Raw genomic sequence first — 22,113 nt, 5'->3', positions numbered from 1 at the left:
AAATCACTGGCAACAGTATGCTGAAGATTGAGGGTATTTTATTGAGCTAATCCCTCCTCCATATCTCCCCCACTGTGCAGAATGCTGGCTGAGGCATGAAAAGCTGTGTGTAGCTCTTCAGTTTCACAGCCGAGTTTGCTCTCCAGTTTTTAGTGTGCCCTGCACAAAAGCTTGGTATGGCTCCTATTCTGCCCAAGACCGCAAGGTCATGAATGTAGCCCAATCCATTACACAAAGCAGTCTCCCATCCATTGACTCTGTCTACACTTCCCGCTGCCTCGGCAAAGGGAAGCATAATTAAGGACCTCACGCACCCTGGACATTCTCTCTTCCATCTTCTTCCGTCAGGAAAAAGATACAAAAGTCTGAGGTCATTTAACATCCGATTCAAGAACAGCTTCTCCCCCGCTGCTGTCAGACTTTTGACTGGACCTACCTTGCATTAAGTTGATCTTTCTCTACACCCTAGCTATGACTGTAACACTACATTCTGCACTCTCTCGTTCCCTTCTTTATGAATGGTACGCTTTGTCTGTATAGTGCGTAAGGAACAATACTTTTCACTGTATAGAACATAGAACATAGAAAGCCACAGCACAAACAGGCCCTTCGGCCCACAAGTTGCGCCGATCACATCCCCACCTCTAGGCCTATCTATAGCCCTCAATCCCATTAAATCCCATGTACTCATCCAGAAGTCTCTTAAAAGACCCCAACGAGTTTGCCTCCACCACCACCGACGCCAGCCGATTCCACTCACCCACCACCCTCTGAGTGAAAAACTTACCCCTGACATCTCCTCTGTACCTACCCCCCACGTATGTTAATACATATGACAATAATAAATCAAATCAAATCAAAATCCAAAAAAAAATCTGCAGACGTGGTTTTTGCCATCACTCTAGCAGGCGAGCACTGGTAGAGTTGACAATGCCCAGCTCCATAGAGATCAGGGTGCCATCTTTAAAGAGCAGCCCAATTTGTGATATAAATAAACTACTCTGCACCCTCCTACAGATACAGGAGACCCCCCCCCCCCAAACAACTATCGCGGCATGCTTCCGCTTCTCCCAACCACACAAGCTTGGGCCTCCCTCCACAAGCATTAGGCATCCTTGTTTCCCCTCCCAACCCACAAGCATCAACATTCCACCACACATAAGGGGAAGCCCCAATGGGGCTCCCCAGAGGGCCCGCTTTTGGCACTGTCACCCTAGCATTTCTCACTCCCTCTGGAAGCTCTAGTTATCTTGGTGCCTCCGATGGGTTCCCCTCAACTGATTCCAGTTTTTCAAAACCTGTTGTGAATATTCAGGCATAAATATTCAGTGAGGGGGGAACATATTGTGGGGAAGCCCTGTCATGAAAATGAATTTATTGAAATGTGGTTCCCACTCTTTCTAGGAAAATCTCATCGGCAAGAATCTTGTTTCCCGACTGTCGCGAGATTTTGGGCCCACATTGCTGTTTATGCTGACAGCTAATGCAGGCTCAAAATCGACCCCAGCAGACCTGACACATGTATTCTAACACTCTCCTGGCCAGCTTGCCATCTTCCACCATCCATAATCACAAGTTTATTTAAAATTCCTCTGCCCACACTCTAACTCACATGAAAACCTGTTCACTGTTCTCACCAACCGACATTGGCTCTGTGTTCACCAGCAGCTCAGATTTAAAATTTTCATCCAGACTCCCTCATTACCATCCCTGGATGTGTCCTGTACCACCGGCAGGACATAACCAGAAGAGGTGGCGGGGTGGCACAGTGGTATACAGTCGGGAGGGAGTTGCCCTGGGAGTCCTCAACATTGACTCGAGACCCCATAAAGTCTCATGGCTTCAGGTTAAACACGGGTAAGGGAACATCTTAATGATTACCACATACTACTCTCCTTCGGCTAATGAATCAATACTCCTCCATGTTGAACAATACTTGGAGGAAGAACTGAGGGTGGCAAGAGCAAAGGTGGCAAATGTACTCTGGTTGGGGAATTTCAATGTCCACCACCAAGAGGTGGCTCGGCAACAGCACAACTAATCGAGCTGGTCAGATCCTAAAGGATATAACTGCTAGACTGGGTCTGCAGCAGGGGGTGAGGGAACCAACAAGAGGGAAAAACATACTTGACCTCAACCTTACCATTCTGCCGACTGCAGATGTATCTGTCCACGGCAGTATCGGTAAGAGTGACCACCGCACAGTCCTTGTGGAGGCGAAGTCCTGCCTTCACATTGAGAATAACCTCCATCATGTTGTGTGGCACCATCACCGTGCTAAATGGGACAGACTTCGAACAGATCTAGCAACTCAAGATTGGGCATCCATGAGGCACTGTGGGCCATCAACAGCAGCGGAACAGTACTCCAGCACAATCAGCAACCTTATGGCCTGGCATATCCCCCACTCAACCATTACCATCAACCCAGGGGATTAACTCTGGTTCAATGGAGAGTGCAGGAGGGCATGCCAGGAGTACCAGGCATACCTAAAAATCAGGTGTCAACCTTGCGAAGCTACCAAACAGGACTACTTGCATGCCAAACAGCGTAAACAGCAAGTGATAGACAGAGCTAAGCGATTCCACAACAAATAGATCAGATCCAAGCTCTGCAGCCTTACCACATCAAATCATGAATGGTGGTGGACAATTAAACAACTCACTGGAGGAGGAGGCTCCACAAATATCTCCATCCTCAATGATAGAAGAGCCCAGCTCATCAGTGCAAAGCATTCGCAGCAATCTTGAGCTAGAAGTGTCGAGTGGATGATTCATCTCGGCTTCCTCCAGTGGTCCCCAGCATCTCAGATGCCACTCTCCAGCCAATTCGATTCATTCCACGTGATATCAGGAAACGGTTTGAGGCACTGGATACTGCAAAGGCAATGGGCTCTGATAACATCCCGGCAATAGTACTGAAGACTCGTGCTCCAGAACTTGCTGCTCCCCTAGCCAAGCTCTTCCAGTACAGTTACAACATTGGCATCTACCTGACAATGTGGAAAATTGCCCAGGTTTGTCCTGTACACAAAAAGCAGGACAAATCCAACCCGGCCAATTACCGCCCAGTCTGCTTTCGATCATCTATAAAATGATGGAAGGGGTCATCAACAGTGCTATCAAGCAGCACCTGCTCAACAATAACCTGCTTAGTGACGCCCAGTTTGGGTTTCACCAGGGTCACTCAGCTCCTGACCTCATTACAGCCTTTGTTCAAACATGGACCATAAGACCATAAGACATAGGAGCAGAATTAGGCCACTCGGCCCATCGAGTCTGCTCCGCCATTCAATCATGGTTGATATTTTTCTCATCCCCATTCTTTTGCCTTTTCCCCATAACCCCTGACCCCCTTATTAATCAAGAACCTATCTATCTCTGTCTTAAAGACACTCAATGACCTGGCCTCCACAGCCTTCTGCGGCAAAGAGTTCCACAGATTCACCACTCCCTGGCTGAAGAAATTTCTCCTCATCTCTGTTTTAAAGGATCGTCCCTTTAGCCTGAGGTTATGCCCTCTGGTTCTAGTTTTTCCTACTAGTGGAAACATCCTCTCCACGTCCACTCTACCCAGGCCTCGCAGTATCCTGTAAGTTTCAATAAGATCCCCCCTCATCCTTCTAAACTCCAGCGAGTACAGACCCAGAGTCCTCAACCGTTCCTCATATGACAAGCTCTTCATTCCAGGAATCATTCTTGTGAACCTCCTCTGGACCTTTCCAAGGCCAGCACATCCTTCCTTAGCTATGGGGCCCAAAACTGCTCACAATACTCCAAATGGCATCTGACCAGAGCCTTATACAGCCTTAGAAGCACATCCCTGCTCTTGTATTCTAGCCCTCTCGACATGAATGCTAACATTGCATTTGCCTTCCTAACTGCCTGAACCTGCACGTTAACCTTAAGAGAATTTTAACTCCCAAGTCCCTTTGTGTTTCTGATTTCCTAAACATTTCCCCATTTAGAAAATAGTCTATGCCTCCATTCCTCCCTCCAAAGTGCATAACCTCACACTTTTTCACGTTGTATTCCATCTGCCACTTCCTTGCCCACTCTCCTAACTTGTCCAAGTCCTTCTACAGCCAGCCCCTGCTTCCTCAATACTACCTGTCCCTCTACATATCTTTGTATCATCTGCAAACTTAACAACAGTGCCTTCAGTTCCTTCCTCCAAATCGTTAATGTATATTGTGAAAAGTTGTGGTCCCAGCACTGACCCCTGAGGCTCACCACTTGTCACCGGTTGCCATCCTGAAAAAGGTCCCTTTGGCCCCACTCTCTGCCCTCTGTCAGTCAGCCAATCCCCTATTCATGCCAGGATCTTACCCTTAACATAATTGGCACTTAACTTATTTAACAGTCTCCTATGTGGCACCTTGTCAAAGGCCTTCTGGAAATCTAAATAAATCACGTCCACTGGTCCTCCTTTATCTAAGTTCCTTGTTACCTCCTCAAAGAACTCTAACAGATTTATGAGATATGACCTCCCCTTGACAAAGTCATGCTGACTCGTTCCTACTTTATCATGCACTTCCAAGTACACTGCAGTCTCATCTTTAATAATGGACTCTAAAATCTTGCCAATGACCGAAGTCAGACTACCCAGTCTATAATTTCCCATCTGCTGCCTCCCTCCCTTCTTAAACAGCAGTGTTACATTAGCTACTTTCCAGTCCTCTGGTACCCTCCCTGCCTCCAGTGATTCCTGAAAGATCACCAACAATGCCTCCACAACTTCCTCAGCTATCTCTTTTAGAACCCTGGGGTGTAGTCCATCCGGTCCAGGTGAGTTATTCACCTTCAGACCTTTCAGTTTCCCCAGAACCTTCTCCTTAGTGATGGCCACTACACTCACCTATGCCCCCTGACTCTCCTGGAGCTCTGGCATCCCACTGGTGTCTTCCACTGTGAAGACTGATGCAAAGTAACTATTCAGTTCCTCTGCCATTGTTTTGTTTCCTATTATTACTTCTCCAGCCGCATTTTCCAGTGATCCAATGGCTATTGTTGCCTCTCTCTTACCTTTTATATATTGAAAAAAACTCTTCCTATCTTCTTTTATATTACCAGCTAACTTACACTCATATTTCATCTTCTCCCCCCCTTATTGCTTTTTAGTTGTCTGCTCACTTTTAAAGGCTTCCCAATCCTCTGGCTTCCCACTAATCCTTGCCACTTTGTATGCTTTTTCTTTTGCTTTTATGCTGTCCTTGACTTCCCTTGTCAGCCATGGATGCCTTGTCCTCCCCTAAGCATGTTTCCTCCTCCTTGGGATGAATTTCCGTTGTGGCTCCCAAATAACTTTCAAAAACTCCTGCCATTGCTGTTCCACTGTCTTCCCTTTCCAAGGCTCCCTTTCCAATCAACTCTGGCCAGCTCCTCCCTCATGTCTTTGTAGTCACCTTTATTTAATTGTAATACCATTACATCTGATTCCAGCTTCTCCCTCTCAAACTGCAGGGTAAATTCTGTCATATTGTGGTCACTGCTCCCTAAGGGTTCCTTCACCTTAAGTTCTCTAATCAAGTCTGCCTCATTACACATCACCAAATCCAGAATTGCCTGTTCCCTAGTAGGCTCTGTCACAAGCTGCTCCAAAAACCATCTCTTAGACATTCCACAAATTCCTTTTCTTGGGATCCACTACCTACCTGATTTTCCCAGAGCACCTGCATATTGAAGTCCCCCATGATTATTGTAATATTGCCTTTTCTAGCTCCTGATTTATTTTCTGCCCCTACTGCAAGGGGGCCTGTACAAAACTCCCATCAGGGTCTTTTTACCATTGCAATTCCTCATCTCTACCCACAGAGATTCTATGCCTTCTGATCCTATATCACTTCTTGCTATCAATTTAACTTAATTCCTTACTAACAAAAGAGCTGAATTCCAGAGGTGAGGTGAGAGTGACAGCCCTTAACATTAAGGCCGCATTCGACCAAGTGTGGCATCAAGGAGCCCTAGCAAAACTGGAATCAATGGCTATCAGGGGGCAAGTCTCCTCCGCTGATTGGAGTCATAGTTGGCACAATAGGAAGGTGGTTGTGGCTGTGGAGGGTCAGTCATCTCAGCTCCAGGACATCTCTGCAGGGGTACCTCAGGGTAGTGTTCTAGGCCCAACCATCTTCAGCTGCTTCATCAATGACCTTCCCTCCGTCATAAGGTCAGAAGTGGGGATGTTCGCTGATGATTGCAAAATGTTCAGCACCATTCACAACTCCTCAGATACTGAAGCAGTCCATGTTCAAATGCAACAAGATCTGGACAAGATTCAGGTTTGGGCTGACAAGTGATAAGTAACATTAGTGCCACACAAATGCCAGGCAATGACCATCACCAATAAGGGACACTCTAACCACCACCCCATGACATTCGATGGTATTACCGTCACTGAATCCCCCCACTGTCAACATCCTAGGGGTTACCATTGATGAGAAACTCATCTGGTCTCGCCACATAAACACAGTGGCAACAAGAGCAGGTTAGAGGTTAGGAATACTGCTGCGAGTAAGTCACCTCCTAACTCCCCAAAGCCTGTCCACCATCTACAAGGCACAAGTCAGGAGTGTGATGGAATACTCCCCATTTGCCTGGAAGATGCAGCTCCAACACTCAGGAAACTTGACACTACCCAGGAAAAAGCAGCCCGCTTGATTGGCATCACATCCACAAACATCCTCTCTCTCCACCACCAATGCTCAGTAGCAGCAGTGTGTACTATCTACAAGATGCACTGCAGCAATTCACCAAAGATCCTTAAACAGCACCTTCCAAACCCACTTCCATCAAGAAAGACAAAGACAGCAGATATATGGAAACACCACCACCTGCAAGTTCTCCTCCAAGCCACTCACCATCCTCACTTGGAAATACCGTTCTTTCACAGTCACTGGTCAAAATCCTGGAATTCCCTCCCTAACGGCATTGTGGGTTAACCCACAACACGTGGACTGCAGTGTTTCAAGAAGGCAACTCAGCAACACCTTCTCAAGGGCAACTAGGGATGGGCTATAAATGCTGGCCAGTCAGCGATGCCCATGTCGCACGAATGAATAAAAATAAAACATGCATGGGCCTGACCAACATAAAGAATCTAAACTATGCACGTGCAGCTCTTTCCCAGCCAACACAAGGTCTAAGAAGGTCTAAGACTTGTTGGGTCTTGGAGGTGCCAATGACAGAGCTGAAGACTAAGATTAAGCTTTAGTCTAATTACATTAATTTTGAATCATTTTGAATCTTTTTTCACGGCACACAGATTGGGAACCACTGATGTAGGAATACACTAATTATGCTGCAGCACAGTCCCACAAACAGTAACGTGATCATGGCCAGATCAACAGTTTCAGTGACCTTGATTCAGGGATAAATATTGATCAGGACACTGGGGAGAACTCCTCTGAGCTTCCTCAAGTAATGTCATAGGATTTTGTGCATCCCCCGAGAGCGCAAACAGGGCCTTGGTTTAATATCTTACTTGCATGGCAACACATTCATCACTATAGTGCTCCCTCCAGTACTGGGAGTGTCAATACTGCATCTTGTGTTCAAGTCTAGGAATGCACAAACTTCACAATCAGAGGCAAGGGTGTGCCACATAGCCATGATGGACAATAGCTTACTAGATACATTTACAAGGATTAAACAAGGCAATTAGCCCCTGAAGCTGTCCCAAATGTATCGGATGGTAATATGAGTGTCAAAAAGTAGTGTTACAACCACCAGTAGGTAAGGTTCACCGATGTTGTCGATCAGGGTGTGACCCCTTAAATTGTCACCATCTGGTTGGGCCACCCCTAAAGTATTACAAACCTGGGTGAGGAGGGTGAGAAGGGATGAACTAGTTCTGTCTTTGTTCAACCGCCCTCTGTTGGTAGGAACAAGATTTAATCTACAAAGAATCCCTTTTCGCAGATACTTTTTCCCACACACAATGGGCGGAATTTTACAAGAATGATTCTAAGTGTCCAACTAGCATGAAAATGGGAGAGTTGGAGATCTGTTTTTTGGGCAAGTTTTCACACCCAATCTTGTGCACATAGTTCATGAAAAAATCAACTAGACCGTTTCTAGCTGCTACAGGCAGTGGGCGGGGCTTAATTCACCAGCCAGCTTGCAGAATGAGCTATTGCGTTTGCGCAGACTTCTGATGCTGCACATGCGCAATAGTAACAACAGAGATCTGACAGAGAGAGAGAGAGCTGTCAGGCCTCTGCTATTGCAGCCAGCCTCAATAAACTCCCCACCACCGCAATCGCAGGGGCCCCATTGTGAGCCCCACATTGTCTGAAAATATAGCCCCTGCTGCCCCCCACCGCTGCCCAGACTGATTGCACCCCCTCACCCCCACCAATCTCCTGCAGACTGGCAGCGACTCCACCGCATTCAGACCCTGTCACCCATAGACCCCACCCCCTGGCATTGCCAGGTGGGCAGTGCCAAGGTGCCCGGTGGGCACTACCAGGCTGGCACTGCCCAAGGGTCACCCCCCCCTTGCCCTCGGCCTCCCCAGGGGGCCTCTATGGCCTCCGGTTCTACCGGCAAGGCCAACACAACCATTCCTCGTTCATGGTGAGCAGGCGTTTTCCTCGCCGGAGAGAACCTCTCCAGGCAAGGCCATAAAGGCAAGCAAGCCCAGACGATTGCGCACCGGGCTCACATCCAGGCTTGCTAAACACATGTAAATCAGCATTCAAATGAATTTAAATAATTTATTCAGCCTCTTGCCAGAAATGGGTCAGAGGCCGACTTCGCCAGAAATCCGGCTCCTGTAAGATTGCGAGAGCCAAGAAATCGGGTGGGCAGGACGAACCAGTAAAATCACAGCCGATATAGTTAAGTTTTAAAGGGAACCAATTTCACCAAGCTTTCTTGAATTAAAAGATAGAATGAGTTTCTTAACTACTAAAAGGCAAGAAAAAAATGGTAAACAAATTCATATACATTCATACAGATTAGAAGTGAGAATTGAGTCCAAATCAGTAAATAGAAAAAAAGATACAAGAAATAGCCTTTGACTCACGAGGAGTAAATGTTTGAGCATTGCGGCCATTAAAAGTTGAGATTCCAGGAGAGTTGGCTTCAGTAGGTGAGTAGTTGATTTTTCAATTCCAGTGATCTGTGATTTGGCAAAAAAGCTTCCCAGTTCTCTTTTCAGCTGCAATCCTTTTTTCTGAGTGGGGCTGACTTCCACAGTCAGAGAGAGAGAGAGATGTTTTTTTTATTATTGTCATGTGTACTGGTATATAGTAAAAAATATTGTTTCTTGCGTGCTATACAGACAAAGTATACCACTCATAGAGCATATAGGGTGGCACAGTGGCACAGTGGTTAACACTGCTGCCTCACAGTGCCAGATACCTGGGTTCAATTCCCGGCTTGGGTCACTGTCCATGCAGATTTTGCACATTCTTCCCGTGTCTGCGTGGGTTTTCACCGGGTGCTCCAATTTCCTCCCACAGTCCGAAAGACATGCTGGTTAAGTGCATTGGCTATGCTAAATTCACCCTCAGTGTAGCCGAACAGAGTGTGGTGACCAGGGGATTTTCACAGTAACTTCATTGCAGTGTTAATGTAAGCCCACTTGTGACAAATAAATAAACTTTAACTTTCCATAGGGGAGAAGGAAAGAGAGGGTGCAGAATGTAATGTCATAGCTAGGGTGTAGAGAAAGATCAACATAATTTAAGGTAGTTCCATTCAAAAGTCTGATTGCAGCAGGGAAGAAGCTGTTCTTCAGTTGATTGGTACATGATCTCAGACTTTTCTATCTTTTTCCTGATGGAAGAAGGTGGAAGAGAGTATGTCCGAGGGAGTCCTTGATTATGCTGACTGCCTTTCCAAGGCAACGGGAAGTGTAGACAGCCATCTTTGACCTGTATGTCTATTTGAAAAAAAACTGACAGGTCTTATTCATGACTGTAGGAGGAAGTTGCTATTTCCAAGAACTGGTAGCCTTCAGCTTGATGTAAATGAACCTGTCACCTATGACAAGTAATAAGCCATCAACCATTATCAACATTGTATATTACCCATATAAGGAACACAGAAAGTTAGCATGCAGATACAGTAAGCAACCAGGAAAGTAAATGGCATGCCGACCTTTATTTCAAGGGGATTGGAGAGCAACAATAAATAAATCTTCCTCCAGTTGTCAATGGTTTTGATGAGGACACACCTGGAGCAATGCATACAGTTTTGGTCTCCATTTCTCAAGGAGAATGTATGTGCCTTGGAGGTTCACTGGATTGGTTTCTGGGATGAGAGAGTTGTTGTATGATAATGAGCTGAATAAATTGGGCCCGTACTAGCTGATGTTTAGAAGAATGAGAGGTGATCTTGTTGGAAGATACAAGATCCTGTAGGAGCTGGACAAGATAAACTGTGAGAGGACATTTCCCCTCACTGAGGAATCTAGAACATGGAGGCATAGTTTCAGGATAAAAAGTTGATTCTTTAGGAACCTGACAAAGAGAGATTTATTCACTCAAAGGTCTATGCACCCTTGGAATTATTTATCCCAGAGAGTTATGCAAGTTCCCTTATTGAATATATTCAAGACTGAAAGTGATAGATGTTTGATCTCTCGGGGATTCAAGGAATATGGGGAGTGAGCAGGAAAATGGAACTGAGAGAGGAGACCAGCCATGATCATATTAAATGAGCCAATCAGTGTACTCCTGCTCCAACTTCTTACATTCTTAACGGATCAAGATAGAATTCTAAAACCCGTATTCTGAAACCCATAAGTAGGTTTCCTGTATAGTGTTTATGTAGGCAAAATTGGGCTTAGGCAAGAGTGTTAAATGGATAAGAATGACTCAACCCTTTCTATCCTCTGCCCATATAAAAGCAAAACACTGCGGATGCTGGAAATCTGAAATAAAAACAGGAAATGTTGGATAAACTCAGCAGGTCTGGAGAAAAACAGAGTTAACATTTCATCCACAGAACTCTTCAGACTCTTCTACACGCTGCCCAATTTGCTATTCGGTTGATTTAATTCATCATTGCTGGGTTAAAATCCTAGGATTCCCTCCCTCACAGCACTATGCAATCTGTGTGGTGAAGCTGTCTCCAGTGGTTCAAGAAGAAGGGCCATGACCAACTTCGCAAGGACATTTAGGATAAGCAATATTGCTGGCCTTGTGTGATGGCCAAAGAATTGTATCCAATGCTTTCTTGGTTGGCCTCCCACCTTTCCCTAACATTCTTTTAACGCCATGTGGACAAGACGAGAAACATCTGACTTTGTCACTATCCTGATGTAAGTGCAACGAATATCAATAAACACAATGTTATCACAATCCATAGCTTATACAAGAGAGGGCAACAATATGCAGCTTTTATAACCATGGCTATGTGGGTGGCACACTTCTTCTGAGTCAGGATGTTATAATTTCTGATACTGGAACATATGAGGCTACAGGAATAGTACTGAAGGAGTGCTGCATTGTCAGAGGTGTTGGCCAGAATTCCAGTGGGATTCTCAGTCCCACCAGCGGCGCACCCCCATCCGTCGGTTTCGCAGCGCGTGGGTGACATCAACAGGAAATCCCATTGACTGCGGCAGGACCAGAGAATCCTGCCGTTAGAGAACAGCACACCGCCTTCCACCGCCGGGAAACATGCAGCTGGGAGGGTGGAAAATCATGCCCGTCATCTTTCAATTGAGATGATAAGCTGAGTTACAACAGTGCTTCAAAAGTGCTTAATTGGCTGTAAAACAGTTTGGGACAGATGGTGTGTTGCGGGGGGGCGGCGGCGGGTGGGGGGGGGATTCCGATGTCCGTGGAGAGGGTAGGAGAAAATCTCCCATTCCAGTGGGAGATTGGGGCGCTCTACGCAATGGCGCTCTACCGCTCTACAGCCGCCTTAATGTGCCTCAGGGAAGGAAACCTGCTGTCTTTATCTGGTCTGGCTTTTATGTGACTCCAGTCCCACACCAATGTAGTTGACTCTGAACTACCCTCAGAAGTAGCCTCAGAAGACACTCAGTCAACGCAACTAGGGATGGGCGACAAGTGTCAGCCTTCCTGGTGATGCATACATCCAGGGAAATAGTAATTTTAAAAAATGAGGACAAAATGGGGCATTCCACTGTGGGGCCTCTCAAGGTCAAATGGTATGTGATGACACTCACTATCTGGGATGTCACGTGAGAGTGGCCAATCCAGGGGCAGGAGGGGGTAAGGGTACTAACAGGCGACTGAATCACTTTCAGGAGAGGAGGAGGGAGGGAGAAATGGGAGTGGAGGAAATGTTATTTCTCAGGAAAATGTACAGCAAAAAAAAATTGAAGCTAAAAGTCCTCAAGTTGTGGCTGAGCTACAATGCCAGCTGCTCACAGACATCCACAGATGGCCCAACTAAAAGCCTGTGTGTGTGTGTGCATGTGTGTGTGTGTTTTCCACACAGCATATGAGAAATATTGAGCTGGGATATTAAATTAGCTCAATAAAGAGTTTAAACAAGACTGGACTAAGTTTGAGCTTGTTATGCTAACAGAGTGGGGAATGGGGAACTTGCTATTCAGGAGGTTGACGCAGGGGTCTAAAGGTGCATGGAGTTCACAGGCCCTCTCCTTTGTCATGCTAATGGTCCCAGAATTTAAAAAAAACACACAGACTTCTGTTCAATGGACCGTGAAATACAAATGATTTCTTAGGGAATGTCCATTAAAAAGTCAACAATATGCAACAAGAAGGAGCAGAGAAAAATAAAATGAATTTTAAAAATTAAAAGTAGAAAAGTGGCTCAATTTTTGAGTAGAGGAAAAAATGCACTTGAAGAGTGGGGAGAGTGCTTTCAATGCTTTTGGCTAAACAGTGTTTGGAGGTGCATATTAAAGACATGCTGCACTGTGTATACAAGTTACACAAAGGAGGCTATTATAATCACTGGAACTAATGCTGGGCCTTGAGAATTTAAGGATCTCCAGACAGTCTAGCATTTAATTTTGCACCAAGAACAAAGAGAAGATGGATGGACCATGGGCATGTGCACACAAAGAGCCTCCAGAATCTATTTTACATCAAGTACAATTCATAAATTAGCATCCATGAGCTGCATGAACTAGGTGTTGCACTACAGTCACACCCCCTACTGAGTCCGTTTTGTTTCTGCTCCAATTTTTCTTTTGAAGGAAAGGGAATGTTGTGCTATGAATGTTCTACTATCTTCAATGCACAGCGATTAAACCATTACCTGGCATTAAACGCTGAAATATTTTTTAAAAAGAGCTGTGCCAGATGGTAATGGAATGCAACAAGGCCCCAGATCCCTGTCAACACTAAATAGTTTTGGACATTTATGATAAAGGGGACGTAAGAATCTCAAGTTGGGTGTGGAAATAAAACCAAAGTAATCTTTTTTAAACTTTAAAATATAGCAACTGAATAAATGTGAAAAAAGAGAATTCTAGTTTTACAATTCAATTCCTTTGGTCTTTTTCTTTCAATTCCATTCTCCGAATGTAGGTAGTGCTGACTAGGCCCATCTCCAGTTGCTCTGAGAATGTAGCGATTGGCTTTCCTCTTGAATTGCTAATAATTTGCTACCACTGAATGCCTTGCTCAGGCACTTCAGAGGAGAGTTAAGCGTCCTGCACATTGGCATGTGGAGTCGCATGTCAGGCCAGACTAGGTAAGGATGGCAGATCTGCTTCCCTAAAGGACATTGGTGAACCAGTTGGGTTTTTATACAAAACCTAATTGTTTTATAGTCACTTATACTGGGAGTGGCTTTTTAATGATAAAGCATTTTAAGATTGAATTCAAATTCTCAAACTGTCATGATAGGATTTGTACTCTCATTCTCATTGGGCAGCATGGTGGCACAGTGGTTAGCACTGCTGCCTCACAGCGCTAGGGACCCAGTTCAATTCTGGCCTCTAATGACTGTCTGTGTAGAGTTTGCACATTCTCCCCATGTCTGGGTGGGTTTCCTCTGGGTGCTCCAGTTTCCTCCCACAGTCCAAAGATGTGCAGGTTAGGTGGATTGGCCATGCTAAATTGTCCCTTGGTGTCCGAAGATGTGTAGTTTAGGGGGATTAGCACGGTAAATATGTGGGATTACAGGGATAGGGCCTGAGTGGGATGCTCTGTCAGAGAGATGGTGCAGACTCAATGGGCCGAATGGCCTCCTTCTGCACTGTAGGGATTCTATGATTCTCTGGATTATTAGTCCAGCAACATAACATACTACACAACTGCACCCAGCTGAAGACTCCTTAACTTATGGTACAGATGCCATTGATGGATGTTTGAGAGAGCCACTCCAGAGACAGTTGCAATGTCTGTCTGTAGTTGGCACCGTAATCTGCTTCTAAAAATAGGAACAGCTTTTAAAGGCAAATAGCGATGCAGCATTTCCAAGGTTTCAAAGCAGGCCTTAGGCTCTTAACTTTAAACTCTCAATAAAGCCCCAAGAGTTGATCTCTCATGCCTGTCTCTGGAGAACCTCATCAAGCAATTCTGTAATCCTGGATCAGAAATGATGAAGAACTCTCTGTTTGGAAGTGCCTCTTATCCTCCAGCCTAAATCCATCTCTTTCTACTGCATGTCTTTTCCAATTTCTGCCACTGTGCTCTCCTCTTCTTTCTCTCACAAAATCCCATCGTACGTGCCAATCCTTCTGATGCAAAAGTTGAAAGCAAGAGACATCACATTATCTCCTAGCCCAATTTTCAAGGTCATAAAAAAATCATTGGCTCCCTCAGTTTCCCGATTATAGGAATTCAGGAACTGCAAGACAAAAAAGTATAAGTTCTGTTTGTGAACAGAATTCCCACTCACCTGAAGAAGGGGCTCAGAGCCTCGAAAGCTTGTGTGGCTTTTGCTACCAAATAAACCTGTTGGACTTTAACCTGGTGTTGTTAAACTTCTTACGACAAAAAAGAGACCAAGGTTCAGCTAACTTGCCTTCCACCACCTTTGTAGACACATGATACAACAATAATGTAGATGTTGACTAAATGTATCAAGCAATCACTATCAATGAGTTTACAACAGACACAGGCATGACAGAAGGAAAATTTCCAGTGATGGAAAACGTTGGGAATCATAGGTCCAAAGTTACCTGTTCTTTCCAAGCCCACTGCACTCAATGCATGCCATGTCACAAATTATTTATGCTACCCGATTTCAAAATACAAACCCTCACACTTCGCGTTTCTTCATTCTAAACCGGACACACATGGAGTGCTGAGATTTGTTAAATGTTCTGTACTGGTTCTTAATGGGTCACCTCACATATTTGTGATTGGGCCAGTGATATAAGTGATGGATAATAAGATGTCACTGCATCCCAGATGGAGTATCAAGAATGCAAAAGATGTTAAATATCTTGGATAATGTCCTGGCCAGATTCGTAGGGTCTGGGCTTTAGGGCCGTTCAAAACATCCAGACAGGGAGATTTGGATTATGAGAAGGACAAACTGGAGTAAGACAAAACATTTTCATTCTTGACCTATCTTGTTGATTCCAGCACAGGCGTCCAAACCATGACAAATCAGCCCTCAAACCCAAGACTTATTTTTTTCTTATTTTCATGGGAGGTATTTAAACTGCCCTAAATTGTAAGAAACATTGGCCTAAATCTTCTGGTATCTGGATCATCAGAGATTGGATGTATGACTGAGATGTTCATCAGGACCCGGTGGAAGACCTGACAAGTGGCCCTGTGTGGAAATTGTCCAGAAAGTTTGAATTTCTGATGAGCAATTTGCTGCTCCCCAGGACCCTCCACGAAGGTCTGAGCTGGAATCGGAGACTTTGGACAATTCCAATGTACTGACCTGAATAGTTACCAGGAAATGTTAAATGGATTAAAACCTATTTAATTCCTGGGTAAGTACAGAACTGAATCCCCAATCACTTGCAATGTCCCCCTGACAAACCCCAATCATTTGACTAGCCCCTTCAACAATCCAACTATCTCTCAACTTCCTGGCTAAACTCCGACTAACCAATTACCGCACAATCCAACCCAACTACACTGCCGACCCAACCTGATTGGCCCCTGACCAACTAAACTCCTAATCCGACCAAACCATCCCGACCCGACCCAACCTGACTACCTCCATTACCGGACTATCCCCAGACCCGACTCACCCATCAACCTCCTCATCCACCGACCACCTCACCCACCTATCACCTTATCCACATACTTCCTCACCCACCTACAACCTCATCACCCCTACCCCCAACCACCCCCCTTACCCACTTACGCAATTGACCTCACCCACCTTACCATCCTGCACATTTATTCATTCACCCATTTGGTGACATTCAAACTGGACCTTTGAACTTACCATATGGCAGCTTGTGCTATCAAAAGGCCTGTGTCCAGTCTTCCCCCTCCACTGTAATGCAACTCTCTGAGGGATACAGCGCTCCTCATTTCTGAGAAAGCTGGGCTCAAAGGTCCCAGAGCAGCATTGAATGAGAGGTGATCTCATTGAAACATATCAAGTTCATAGAGGTTTTGGCAGCACAATGCTGAAACACTAGTTCCCTGGTTGGAGATTATAGAACTACAGGTCATGGTCTCAGAATAAAGGGTCATAAGAAAGTAGAAACAAATTGAAGTTCAGTTTTTAAAAGAATCTGGAAATTAAAAGCCAGTCTCAGTAAAAGGGAACATGAATATCATAAAGACCCAATTTATTCACTAATGTTTCTAAGGGAAGGAAACCAGGTGTCCTTTCATAGAAACACAGAAGCTAGAAGCAGGAGGAGGCTATTTGGCCCTTTGATCCTGCTCCGTCATTCATCTTGATCACAGCTGATCATCACATTCAATATCATGATCCCCTCTTCCCCCCATATACCTTGATCCATTTAGCCCCAAGAGCTATATCTAATTTCTTCTTGAAATCAGACAGCGTTTTGGCCTCAACTACATTATTTGGTAGTGAATTCCACACATTCACCACTCTCTGGGTGAAGAAATTTCTCCCCACCTCAGTTCTAAAAGATTTACCCCTTGCCTCAAACTAGAACCCCAAGTTCTGGACTCCCCCACCATTGGGAACATTCTTTCTGAATCTACCTTGTCTAACCCTGTTAGAATTTTATAAGTTTCTATGTGATCCCCTCTCCCTCTTCAAAACTCAAGTGAATATAATCCTAACTGACTTAGTCTCTCCTCATATGAGCTGCCATCCCAGGAATCAGCCTGGTAAACCTTCGCTGTACTCCCTCTATAGCAAGGACATCCTTCCTCAGATAAGGACACCAAAACTGCACACAATTCTCCAGGTGTGGCCTCACCAACGCCCTAAAAAATTGATTTGATTTGATTTATTGTCACATGTATTAGTATACAGTGAAAAGTATTGTTTCTTGCGTACTGTACAGACAAAGCATACCGTATATAGAGAAGGAAAGGAGAGAGTGCAGAATGTAGTGTACAGTCATAGCTAGGATGTAGAGAAAGATCAACTTAATGCGAGGTAGGTCCATTCAAAAGACTGATGATGGCAGGGAAGAATCTGTTCTTGAGTCGGTTGGTGCATATCCTCAGACTTTTTATCTTTTTCCCGATGGAAGAGAGTATGTTCGGGGTGCGTGGGGTCCTTAATTACGCTGGCTGCTTTTCCAACGCAGTGGGAAGTGTAGACAGTGTCAATAGGTGGGAGGCTGGTTTGGGTGATGGACTGGTCTTCGTTCACGAGCCTTTGTAGTTTCTTGCGGTCTTGGACAGAGCAGGAGCCATACCAAGCAGTGATACGACTAGAAAGAATGCCTTCTATGGTGCAGCTGTAAAAGTTGGTGAGAATCATAGCGAACATGCCACATTTCCTTAGTCTTCTGAGAAAGTAGAGGCATTGATGGGCTTTCTTAACTATAGTGTTGGCATGGGGGGTACCAGGGCAGGTTGTTGGTGATCTGGACACCTAAAAACTTGAAGCTTTCGACCATTTTACTTCATCCCCATTGATGTTGACAGGAGCATGTTCTCCACTACGCTCCCTGAAGTCAATGACTATCTCCTTCGTTTTGTTGACTTTGAGGGGGAGATTATTGTCGTCGCACCAGTTCACCAAATTCTCTATCTCTTTCCTGTATTCCATCTCGCCATTGTTTGAGATCCGACCCACTACAATGGTGTCATCAGGAAACTTGAAAATCAAGTTGGAGGGGAATTTGGCCACACAGTCATAGGTGTATAAAGAATATAGTAAGGGACTCAGGACACAGCCTTGTGGGGCACCAGTGTTGAGGATGATCATGGAGGAGTTGTTATCTATCCTTACTGATTGCAGTCTGTGGGTTTTGTTTGTAGCAAAACATCCCTATCCCTATACTCAAATCCTTTTGCTGTGAAGGCCAACATACCATTTGCCTTCTTTACTCCTGCTGTACCTGCCCGCTTACTTTCAGTGACTGATGCACGAGGACTTCAAGGTCTTGTTAAGTATTCATCTCTCTCAAGTATTCAAGTAATAATCTGTCTTCCTATTATTGGTACCAAAGTGGATAACTTCACTGCATCTGCCATGCATATGCCCATACACTCAGCCTGTCCAAATCGCGCTGAAGCATCTCTGCATCCTCCTCACAGCTCACCCGCCCACCCAACTTTGTATGATCTGCAAATTTGGAGATAATACATTCAGTTCCCTCTTCCAAATCATTAATATATAATGTGAATAGTTGGGGTCCTAGCATAGATCCCTGTGGAACCTCACTGGTCACTGATTGCCAATCAGAAAAAGACCCATTTATGCCAACTCTTTGCTTCTAATCTGCTAACCAGTTTTCTATCCATCTTAAGACATTACCTGCAATCCCATGTGTTTTAAATTTACATAGCAGTCTGTTATGTGAGACTTTGTCGAAAGCGTTCTGAAAGTCGAAATAAACCACATTGGTTCTCCTCAATCAACTCTACTAGTTACATCCTCAAAGAGTTCCAATATATTCGTCAAGCATGATTTCCCTTTTGTAAATCCATGCTGACTTTGTCTGATTAAACCACTGCCTTCCAAATGCCAAGTCATGAAATCCTTGATAATAGACTCTAGCACTTTGTCCTGGCTTGGCCTCTAACTTCAGTACCACACCAACATGGTTGATGCATAACTGCCCTCTGAATTGGCCAAGCAAGCTACTCGGTCAGGACAAGTAGAGATGGACAAAGCCAGCCTTGTCTGCCATGTCCACATCCTGTTTAAGAATGAGAATGAGAAGCAAGTGGATAGAGATGAAGATGAAGGATGTGTGACAAAGAAAAAGCAAAAGACAGCAGCATGTGGGATATTGGGAAGAAGAGAGTATGGAAGAAATAGTGGGGTGTGGGCTGAGAGAGACAGAGAGGAGGGAGGTGAACTCAATTTTGAGAGAGGAAGGTGGGGGGGAGGAGTGTAGCAAAGAGGAAGGTAAGGCACAGAGAGGAATGAAAAGTGAGAGATAAGAGAAAAAAGGGTTCCTGTCAAATATTATTTCATTTACTGGTTGTTCAGTCATCTACAGTAGTGTGGGAACATCTAAGAAGCAGCCAGGGATTTGACACTCCTTTGCATACGCAGAAAGGGAGCGAGAGAAAGCATGAATATGTTTGAAGAGGCAAGCAATTACAGACAGGCATGCCAGCTCTCTTCCCAGCGGTGTGGGTGCTGATTCCTTTTCATGTCGAGGGGATGTAAGGACGACATTCTAACACTTACCTATAGGGCTGTACCTGTCACTAAAATTTCAGATGAATGTGCTTTTTCCCCCACTTGTGTTTGTGTGTGTTTATTTTTCCATTTTCTGTAAATGGACTAAAACATCTGAGGGATGGGCTGAGTGAAACTAATCTACATGTGTTTGTATAAAAATGCAGGATCAGGCAAAAATGCTGATCACATCTTGCTCTGTGCTCCTTTCTGCTGAAAGTGTCACATTATATCGTGGTTACCTCAGCTGCTTTCGTGTTTTTATTTTCATTTTATTCATCCAGATTTCTTCGAATATCACTCCCACCTTTCATTCTCCACATCATCATCCTATTTTTCAAAACCCTCCATAGCTTCATCCCTATTTCTGTAACCTCCTCCAGTCCCAAAACCCTTCATGATCTCTGCGGCCCTCCAGTTCTGGTCTCTTGCACATCCCCAATTTTAATCACTCCACCATTGGTGGCCATGTCTTGGGCCCTAAGCTCTGGAATTCCTACCTAAACCTCCCTGCCTCACTACATCTCATTCCTCCATTAAGACACTCCTTAAAATCTACATCTTTTACCAAGCTTTTGGCCACCTGTCCTGTGACTCGGTTTCGAAGTTTGTTTTAGAACACTCATGCGAAGGACATTGGACATTTTACCAAGTTAAAGGCGCTTTATAATTTTTTTTGCTCTTCTAAAGTGCTTTGGGATGTCCTAATGCTGTGAAAGACGCTTCAAATTTTGGTTTTTATCTTTTCTTATTATATACCCTCTACACCCCCGTTTTAATTTTAATCACTTGTCACCCAGGCATGGGCACTTTCTAGGTATCACTGGACAGCAATCAGCAGGAGAGTCTTGTCTGAATGCTGCCTCTTCCCCTTCCCACACTATGCCGGGGTACTGAAGCCAATTGTTGCTCTCTAAACTTCTGTGATGCCTCGCGGTTTAATTTTGTTCTTGCGACAGGAACATTTTTGGGAGGTGAGGTCAGAGGGTAATCTAAATAGAAGACAATTGCAGAGAGTTAGGGTGAACTGTATTAACTGACTCTATATAGAGTGAGGATGAACTGCATTAGCCTAATATCTATAGAGTGGCGTGACTTTAGTGGTAGTCTGTGCTGTCACCAAAGCATTGTTTGTACAGTGTCTCAAAGGCAATGTCCATGAAGCACACTGAGAATTTTGTGAGGGTTCTAATGTGATCATGTGCTGGGGCACCAACAAGGAGGGTCTTGCACCCTAATTGGTGAAATCGGGGTTAAATGTGCAATTTGTTCAGCTTACAGAATGTGAGCTAAACTAATTGCACATTTAGGCCCGATTTCACCAATTAGAGTGTATTTTTGAGGAGACAGGAAATGACAATGGTTTTGAAAGGAACAGCAATAGTACCTCAGGAAAGGAAGCCATTTGTAATGCAGGTAGTAAGGGAGATCATACTTGGATGGTCAAAACCTTTGGAGATGCGTCCAGGATTGCCTAACCCTCCAGGATTGAAGCTTCAATTGGTGTTTCCAAGAATTGAAGGTAAATCTTCAGGACCCTGTTGTGCGCAACCCTCTATAAAGATCTTCGGGACATCAAATAAATTTTTTTTGTCATTTTCTTTGAACATTTCTTGTTACCAGACATAAAAATATTGAAAGTTAGGGAAAAAAGACTGTTTGGCTGACAGTCAAGCAAGGTCCAGTTAGGTAATGAGTCTTTTTGCTTTCCACTTGGCATAGAATCCCGACCGTGCAGAAGGAGGCCATTCAGCCCATCGAGTCTGCATCGACCTTCTGACAGAGCATCTTTCCCAGGCCCTCTTCCCCACCCCATCCCTGTAACCCCACACATTTAGAGTTTTAACAACACCAGGTTAAAGTCCAACAGGTTTATTTGGTAGCAAACACCATTAGCTTTTGGAGCGCTGCTCCTTCATCAGATGGAGTGGAAATGTGCTCTCAAACAGGGCACAGAGACACAGAAATCAAGTTACAGAATGCTGATTAGAATGCGAATCCCTACAACCAGCCAGATCTTAAAGATACAGACAATGTGGAGGGAGCATTAAGCACAGGTTAAAGAGATGTGCTTGTGCTTAAGCTGTGCTTAATGCTCCCTCCATCCACATTGTCTGTATCTTTAAGATCTGGCTGGCTGTAGGGATTCGCATTCTAATCAGTATTCTGCAACTTGATTTCTGTGTTTCTGTGCCCTGTTTGAGAGCACATTTCCACTCCATCTGACGAAGGAGCAGCGCTCCGAAAGCTAATGGTGTTTGCTACCAAATAAACCTGTTGGACTTTAACCTGGTGTTGTTAAAACTCTTACTGTGTTCACCCCAGTCCAACACCGGCATCTCCACATCATGACCCCCCTCATTTACCATGGCGAATCTACCTACTCTACACATCTTGGGAAGGCAGTGCATCACAAGGACGGAAGTGTGGGTCGACTGACTAGTGT

This window comes from Mustelus asterias, chromosome 26, assembly GCF_964213995.1.
Source record: "Mustelus asterias chromosome 26, sMusAst1.hap1.1, whole genome shotgun sequence".
NCBI lineage: Eukaryota > Metazoa > Chordata > Chondrichthyes > Carcharhiniformes > Triakidae > Mustelus > Mustelus asterias.
This window is presented reverse-complemented; position numbering follows the sequence as displayed.